At 47.0% G+C, this 8,299-nt stretch overlaps 1 long non-coding RNA gene across 1 annotated transcript; it reads left to right on the top strand.

Moving 5' to 3' along the window:
* Positions 1 to 4,588: 4,588 nt before the first annotated feature.
* On the top strand, positions 4,589 to 8,299 carry LOC113953550. Its single transcript, XR_003529912.1, has 2 exons — positions 4,589 to 5,527; positions 7,736 to 8,299. It is a non-coding gene; the product is annotated as an uncharacterized LOC113953550 (long non-coding RNA).

Here is an 8,299-nt window from a genome sequence, read left to right as displayed (position 1 = left end):
GGTTCCTTGGAAAACTTGTTTAAAAACAAGTAAAACAAACTTCTCGGTACATCTGCAAACATCCCAGCAGCTGGCCACTGTCACAGTGGAGTCTTTGAACAAACAGCTGAGTTTCCTCTTTGGGATCTGCCAGTTCCTCCCTGTGACTCTTCTGACCGCTCCTGTCTGGTCCTTGCCTGCTGATAAGGGTGATGGCTTATTTGCCAGCTGTCATTTGAGGGCAGAAAAGGAGGCATCTTCCTTCCCCCTGCTCCAGAGGAATTGCTGCTGTGCATGTTTGTTCTCCAGTCACCAGTTTGTTCTCACATCATTTGTCTCTATTCCTCTGGCACTCCACTTGTTAGCAGAGAAACTCTGTAGTACTCTCATGACAAAGGTCCTGGGGGAATTTTATAGGTAACTGTAAATAAGTCTGTATCTCCTTGCTGGTGGCAGGGACAGTTGTGACCTCATGGGTGGCAGGGTGGAGAAATATTGTCTGTTCTTGCACATGAGGAATACCACAGCTGAGCACTTCTGTTGGCGTGTCAAAACATGAATGAATGTCCAGCTGGCTTTGCAGAGAGACAGGGAAGAAAGGGGGAGATCTTAACCTCCCATCAACTGTAAGTAGCCTTGCCTTTAAACAGAGATTAGAGCCATCAGTTATGGATGCAACATGCTCTTTTCCTCAGCGGCATCTGCTTCGCATCCGGAGCCACTACTGTGGCAATTAGCCACATATAAATTATGTGGAGGAACAGCTGAAGGAGATCAAGTCAGTGGAATGGGTTTCCTGAGGGGCTCAGTGACAGCAGGATTAACGCCTGTCCAAGGGGAGCCAGTAATCTCACTGGGAACCCTTACCTTAGTCCCTTATCAGACATCATTAAGACACTGCTCAGTTTGTCAGAGCAGGGAGATAGCTGGTGCTGCTGCAGGCCTAAAGCAACTTGTGGGACTGGCTGGAAAAGGGCTTTTCACAGGACTTTGAATCAAGGAGCAAGAAAAATATCTCAAGACTGTTACTGGACAGAGACAGCGAGTCAAATGCAGTGGTGGTGCTTTGGGGAAGATCCTCCCTCCTACTGGGGCTTTCCAGAAATCCTGCTTCAGGGCTGCAACTGGAAATATTTGCAGGCAAAACCAAACAGCATGGTAGGACCCAAATTCGACTGTGTCTGTTTGGCAATGCCTGTGGTGAGCAGACCTGCTCTGGGATGCCTATTTCAGAAGAGCAGGATGTGCTTGGATGTTGGCAGAACAACTTCATGAACCCTCTGACCAGGACGGCCAGGTTTTGCAAGCAGTGTGGAAAGAAGGTGGAAGGATCTCTTTAGCAGCAATCATCTTTTGGGAGAGAACATGGGTGGAAGTTACTCTGCAGAGCTAAGCCTTCCCGTAGATCTCCCAGTACAAAAAGCATCATCTGTGATTTGTAGATCTCTCTGCTTTTTTGCTGTATTGAAGGTTCCCACGATGCATTTGCTCTGCTGCCACCCTCTGCTTTGACCCAGTGGAGCTAAGCAGGTTGCCCTGGCTTGAAGCACGTCACCAAAACCAGATCAGGGCTGAGAACAGGGCTGTCAGGGGGTGCCTGGCTGTGCAAAGACAGCTCAGAGCAGGAGCCCATGGCTGCTGTCAGGGAAGGCAGCCGTGACAGCTCTCAAATGGTTGGTGACAGCAGCACTGATGGCCTGACACTCACCCGCCTTTTAATCTGTGCTCTGTAACTTTCATCTCTGCCTGGCTGAGCACCTTCTCTCCTCCCATCCTTGCTGAGCTGACAGTGTCACCCTTCACGGGACTGCTGGGCTCCTCCTGGGGGCAGGGGCCGTCTCCTCTGTCTTGAGCTGGTGCCTTGCTGAGAAGAGCGGTGGGGAGGTTTGCAGAGTCTTTTCTGGCCAAACCTGGGGGCCCCCATGACTCACCCAGTGCAAGTCACTGCTCCCATCTGCCTTTCAGGCAGCACATCCCAAAATGGTGCAAAATCCCTGCTTAGACACTTTTCTGCCATGATCTCCTGTAGTCAAGAAGCTTCCTTAGCAGAACTGGGCTGCCAGGGCTGGTGTCTGGGGCTGGGAAATGTGCTTAACACTGGCTCATGGGGAGACTTTTTGTTTACTCAGATACACTGGGAATCCCATTCCAGCTGCAGGGGAGGCATGAAGTGAAGGGAAAACTGGCCATGTTTTTTTTCTCCAGCCTGTGGCTGCACCCAGCTCAGGGCAGGGCTGGCACAACCCTTGTGCATCAGCTGGCCCTGCTTGGGTACCTGCATGGCTGGCACTGGGTAGAGGTGGTACAGGGCTGGGGAGTGAAGGGAGCCCAGGAGGAGCTGGGCAGCCCTGGAGCAGCTGAGGGACTGCAGAGCCTTTCCCTGAGCACTGCCTGTCAAGGATGAGGCAAGAATAGCTGAATCAAGGCTGGGAAGAGGCCCCAGCATGCCTGGGTGGAGCTGGTGGCATGGTGTAGGCAGAGTGCAGCAGGAGACATGAGGATTGGGAGAAGAGGGATGTGACACCTCCTCACCCCATGGTTGGGTGCTCCCAAAGCCCAGCTGCTTCCCCACAGAGGTGACCAGCTCCCACCTCCACACCCTGCAAGCATCAGGGGATCACAAATCCCCTGCAAACACCAGGCACTTTCTGTGATGGTTTCCTGCTGCAAATCATTTCTCTCTGCTGCAGAGATAAATGTTTTTATGACCTGTGGTCATAAAAACATGGTGTTTTGACCCAGATGTGGCAGCCTTGAAGGGAGATGGACACTTGTCCAGCATGCACATGATAGACCTTCACTGCTTGGCTGGGCACAGGTGGGCATCTCTAACCTGGCCATACCACACTCCTCCCAGACCCCTGTGGCTGGAAGTGTGGCCCCTTGCAGGTGCTGATGCCCTGGTGCAGGGTTGTGGCTGTTTGACCCAGCTCTAGGCAAGGCTGTGCATCCCAGGAGCCATGAGGGATATCATGGGAGTTTGTCCATGAGCAGGGCATGATGAACCAGGGAGGTGCCTGCATGTTCCTGACTCAGTGGCCACTGCCTCTGGGACATGCTTAGGACTGGGGAGCTGGAAGAGTCCCAACACTGAGCTCAGAGGAAAATCTGCCCAACCTGCTACGTCAACAGCAGGGAGGGGTGCCCAGGTAAGAGCCAACAACTGGGATTTCATGGTTAAAGGCACCAACGTTGGGTCAGTTATTGAAAACAAGAAAGGATAAAGAGATGCCTCACTTTGCAAGGAACAGCATGCAAGGAGTCTTGTGCAAAATAAAAAAGGAGAGGAAAACTCTATCTCCATTACCTGGCATCTGTGAGTAAATGTGGGCTGTGGAGTCTATTCCTGGGACTGCTCCCCAGGGCCCTGCCATCCTCTTCCTCCAGCCAGCCTCATCTGTGACCTCCATCAGTGACAAACACAATCCCACCCCTGCCTGCCCTCAATTAACTTCCTTCTGGCCATACCACCCTTCAGGACAGTATGATTCACGTTTAACTCACAGAGTAGTTCACTAAAAGCTAAAAATGGTAAGACTTCTGTTAGCTTTGGGAACGTCAAAGCCAGCCCCACGCCACCTTAATAGCCTGGCTGCTACAGGGGTAGCATTTGCCTAAGGTGGACTGATCTCTGTGTTGTCTCTCCTTGTATTTATATAATTTGGCCCTACAGCAGCAGAATTTAGAGCTTGCAATTTCCCATCCTTTTAAAATTAGACCTCTATAATAACAAATCTGCCTGTCCTGTGCAGTTGGTGGTGTCGTGCCTTTGGCATTACCCTGTTTGCATGAACAGCATCTGTAACACAAGATAGTGGGCAAAAAATGTCAAGACCCCCAGCAAGAATTAAAAAATTCATTAAGCTACAATAGGCCAGTCATTGCTGGGTAATTATTAAGCTGTAAGAATCACTAATTGTCTTATTAGCATTAAACAATTATGCAAATAATGGAAAACATACCAGAAGAGTAATAATATTACCTCCCTTTCACTCTCTCTGTTTTGTTTGGTTTTTTTTAACCAATAATGAGATTCAAAATCTAAAGTGATGCTTACAGTTTTATTGGGAATGCCTTTGGAGAGGAGTGAGACCTCTAAGGGCACTCAGCACAGGGTGAAGGGGACATCCCAAACCACATCTATCATGAGTTGTCTCCCAGAGCTTGTAGTGCCCCCCACACCAGGCAGCAACACAGGGACAAGCAGGTGCTGATGGCTTCGGAGGACACCAGTGGCTGCTAGGACAGGACTGGAGAGAGTCCAAATTTTGTACTATCATAGATATTCTGTGGGAGTCCCTGTTCTCCCCCAAATAAATCACATAGTGCTTCAGGTTTGGTCTGGGTGAAAACAAGGCAATTTGTACTTTGTCAGATCAATTCAGTGCAAAAGTGGAAAGTTCTGGCCTTTAGAGTTACTCTATCTCAAGGATTTTATTGCTATTAAGTTAGTAACCTGAGCTAAGAGCAAGCTTCTTTTCCAGATGAGGTTCCAGCTGGATTTCAGGGTTCAGCAGTAAACTGAATGATGAGCAAGTGTCTTTGTGTTCCTGTGAAACAAGACCTCATTTACCCCCACCACCAGGAAAAGGAAGCTTCACTTATTCATGTCCACAAAGGGCCTGGAAAAGGCAGAGTGCTTTTTTGCTTCAGCACGTTCACACTGTTAATGACTAACAAATTGTATTGGCTTTACAGGTTTTAAACTCTGCTCCACTGATAAGACACGCATTCCCAAGTGCCCAAGCCAGCTCCTGCTCCGGGGTGGGTCCTGTTCCCGTGGTGATGCCTTGATAAACATGGGGTCACCTCACCCAGTCTCGTGATCCAAAAAATTTTTGATCAGCAGAACACCTTTGCTTTTGCTTTATGATAAGAATGGTGACATTTGCAGCTCCCAGAGGATGGAGGGAGCGCTCTGCCATGGCAGAGCAAAGACTGGGGATCACCACCACCTGTCTCCCCTTCCTCGGAACAGAAGGGGAGATCACCTTCCGAAATAAATACCATCCCCAATACTATTGGAGACCTGCTTTTAGCTCCCTGGGACTGGTGACCCACCAAGCTGCTGTTTATGGCCTTTTTATTTTTCCTCTCGCTTGGTGACTAGGATGCAGGATGTGATCAGTCTCTGGAAATAACTTTCTGAGTCTGTCCCTCACCTCGCTGTTTCAGGGGACAGGAAAGCCAGCAAATCATCTGGATGGCAGGCAGGAGGGACAAAGGAGAGAGACTTTTTTCTGTTTTGATGTGACATTGTGTTATACTCGATTGACAGACAGAACACACTTTGCTCTGATGCTCACTGTTTTTTTTCTTTGAGGTTTTAGGATAAAGGATTTACATTTATGAGCTTCTCAGGGGCATGTGTCACAGAGAACCTTCCCAAAGTGCCTTTTGCTGTAACTTCACATTTCACTTTCATCTTTTTTCAGTGGAAATTCTTGTTCAGGCTTGAATTTGGTAATAACTTTTTTTCTGCTACTTTTGCAGGTCAAACTAGTCAGACTCAGAGGAGAGGCAGGTTATCACACAGAAGCATTTCTGTGTGAGTAGCTGTGAAATTGTTGGGGCTTTCTTTTCCCTGTTTTGGGCTTTTCTGTCTCTGTGGAGTCAGCCTGGCTGCCTTCTGGGAAGAGAGAGCTGATGAGGCATGTTACTGATGAGATGCATACTTTTTCCTTCTTGTTTTGAATCCCTCAATTTAATACAAGCCATTGGCACGGGAATGTATGAGAGCTCTTGGCTACAACACACACTTCCTATTGTTTGGAGTGAACAGCCCTGCACACAGCCTGCGGCAAAATTAGGAAGTAGCTCAGTTTGATCAGCTAATTTCTCACAATAGTTAAAAGATGTAATTTTTCTATGATGTTACTCTCTCTTATGAAAAAAAAAAAGCCTCACTTGCTTTTCAGCTTCATGAGGCCTCAGCATTGTTTGATACAAGGAATTGACCTTTCCTGTCTTCCAGCCCTCAAGCTAACAAATGTTGGTTGTTTTTCTTTGGGCTTTAGGGTGGTCCTAGTCATGTATTTAAGGTTTTTTCCCTACTAATGGTGAAGTGCATTCTGCTGCATATGGGATCCAGGATAAATTTAAGACGTGATGGCAGAGAGTGATCCTCACTAATCACAGTCATAACAACTGTCAGGAAGCACTCAGCATTTCTCCATTGCAGTTTGGTATCTAGGAAGAGAACTGGGAGGGACTGAGAAAGAGAAAGAAAAGTGTCTGTAGGTAGCGAAGAATAAATCAGTCCATGTCTGTGGTATGCTGCTCCAACAAGCTTCCAAACATGCCTTGGGAAGAGATCTAGGGGAGCAGGCACTGTGCTTTGCTCCATGAGCCAGCTGTGCATTGCAGGTGGGAAACCTGACCCAGCAGCACTGGGAAAAGCTCAGTGAGCAGGGGCAAGGTCTGCGAAACAGGATAAGGACATGTAAGGCTCCTCAAAGGAAAAGTTGTAGAAAGGAAAAATACAATCCAGAGTCAGGATTTGTAACCATCATCCCATGAGGAACATCCTGGCAGCACAGCAGCTGTGGGTAATATGTAGGCAGCTGTGCAGGCAGCTCTGCTCCCTTCCTGCCCCTTTCCTCTCTCTAGTGCTGGTTAGTTTACCTGTTGGTGCATTAAAGACTCATCATAACTGTAAACTCCTACAGAGCTCTCCTTAATCACCAACTAAGAACACTGCACAAGGCTCTGATACCTGTACTTTGGAAAGCATTACTGGCCCAGCAGTAATACTCTTACTGCATTAGCAAACTCCTTCAGTGATGTCATTTTAATCACCTCAGTGTATAATGCAGACCTGCTTCTTCTGGTGCACCAAGGGCTGTACCTCCAGCCTAACCCTCTCCTGGGATGCACAGCTTGGAGCCAGCAACTCCAAGTTTCTTCTTCTGGTGTCTGCAAGCCTGGATGCCTTTGTGGTACAACCGACTCGGTCAAAAACAGGACTCAGTGGGAGGGAGGGACAAGGTGGAACATAGTGGCCTGTGATACACAGGAAATCACAACTGCTCTCCACAAGTCCAGCCTGGCTTTCCGCTCCATGGGTCTGCATCCCCTGCCACCCAGCCCCAGCTGCCCTTCCCAAAGCAGAGGTAATGAGAAGGGACTAACTGCATCAGCTCATTAACCGAGTTCGTTAGAAGACAGATTGTCATGTTAAACAAATATATTTTTAAAAAACTAAGTCTCATTCCCTGCACCATGCCCCATCTGGGCCATTAAATCTGAAAGGGGTAAGTACAGCTGTGTCAAAGCTGTGCTCAGAAGCAGATTTTCACTGTTTGTATGAACAGCAACTGGCAACCACTCCGTTTTCAAACATCATTTCCTTCTCCTCGTTTCCCAGTGCTGTACTACATCTATTGCAAACGTGGCAGGGGATGCACACTGCTAAACAGTCTTTGGGACTTACAGAAAGAAACCCCACAAATACATTTCCTAAACCCAGCACATCCTCTTTATTTCTCACCAAGCTCCATGTTACCTGAGGATGGGAAGGGCCGCCCGTTGTTAGCCAGGCTTTTCATAAATTATGCAAATTTTATTAATCTAATGAAAAGGTGGTGTGGAATTGTGGGACAGCTCAGCTTTCAGGGCTCCAGTGCCACAAAGGCAAGTGTCTTTTTTGAGGGAGGGGTGAAAAAACTCGACTTTGAGTTAATCCAGCATTTCTTGTGATTGGTCCCTTGGTAGTCTGATTAATTTTGAGTGCAGATGTTTCTGTTTTCCTTCACAGAACACGCCCAGGACTTGGGAGCAGGCTCACCGTGCCATATTTCCTCCTCACCACACCACTCTTGCTATGGTCGTGCAGCAACATATGCTAAGGCCTTATTACAAGGGATTCCTATAAAAGGCATAAAGGATTAATAATGTATTTATAACACAACTTTGTTTTAGTATAAAGTGATCTATAAATTTGTAATAAATGTTTTATAATGTTTTTGTAGCCTGTTATAAATGATAAATGGGAGACTATAGATGCCACATCAAATATTCATGCTGCATTGTGTGCATTATTATGCCATTACTGTTCAGGAAACCATTAATAATAAAGTGAATGGAGATGTAAAAGTTGCTGACATGCCCAGCAAGCCATTTATAATGAAATGTATAATCCTTACCATAAAGTAAATACATTGGCCAGTGATTGTTGATGAAATGGAAACACTCTGAATTATTCGTGAGGTATTTATATATTAATGTATATTATCCATATCATGTCACAGAAACGCTGTTAATATATTATATGTATTATTAATTATTTTTACCTAATTTATAGGCAGCTCTTTAAGTGTTA

Source organism: Corapipo altera, unplaced genomic scaffold, assembly GCF_003945725.1.
Source record: "Corapipo altera isolate COAL_440 unplaced genomic scaffold, ASM394572v1 104, whole genome shotgun sequence".
NCBI classification, from domain to species: Eukaryota; Metazoa; Chordata; class Aves; order Passeriformes; family Pipridae; genus Corapipo; species Corapipo altera.
This window is presented reverse-complemented; position numbering and strand designations above follow the sequence as displayed.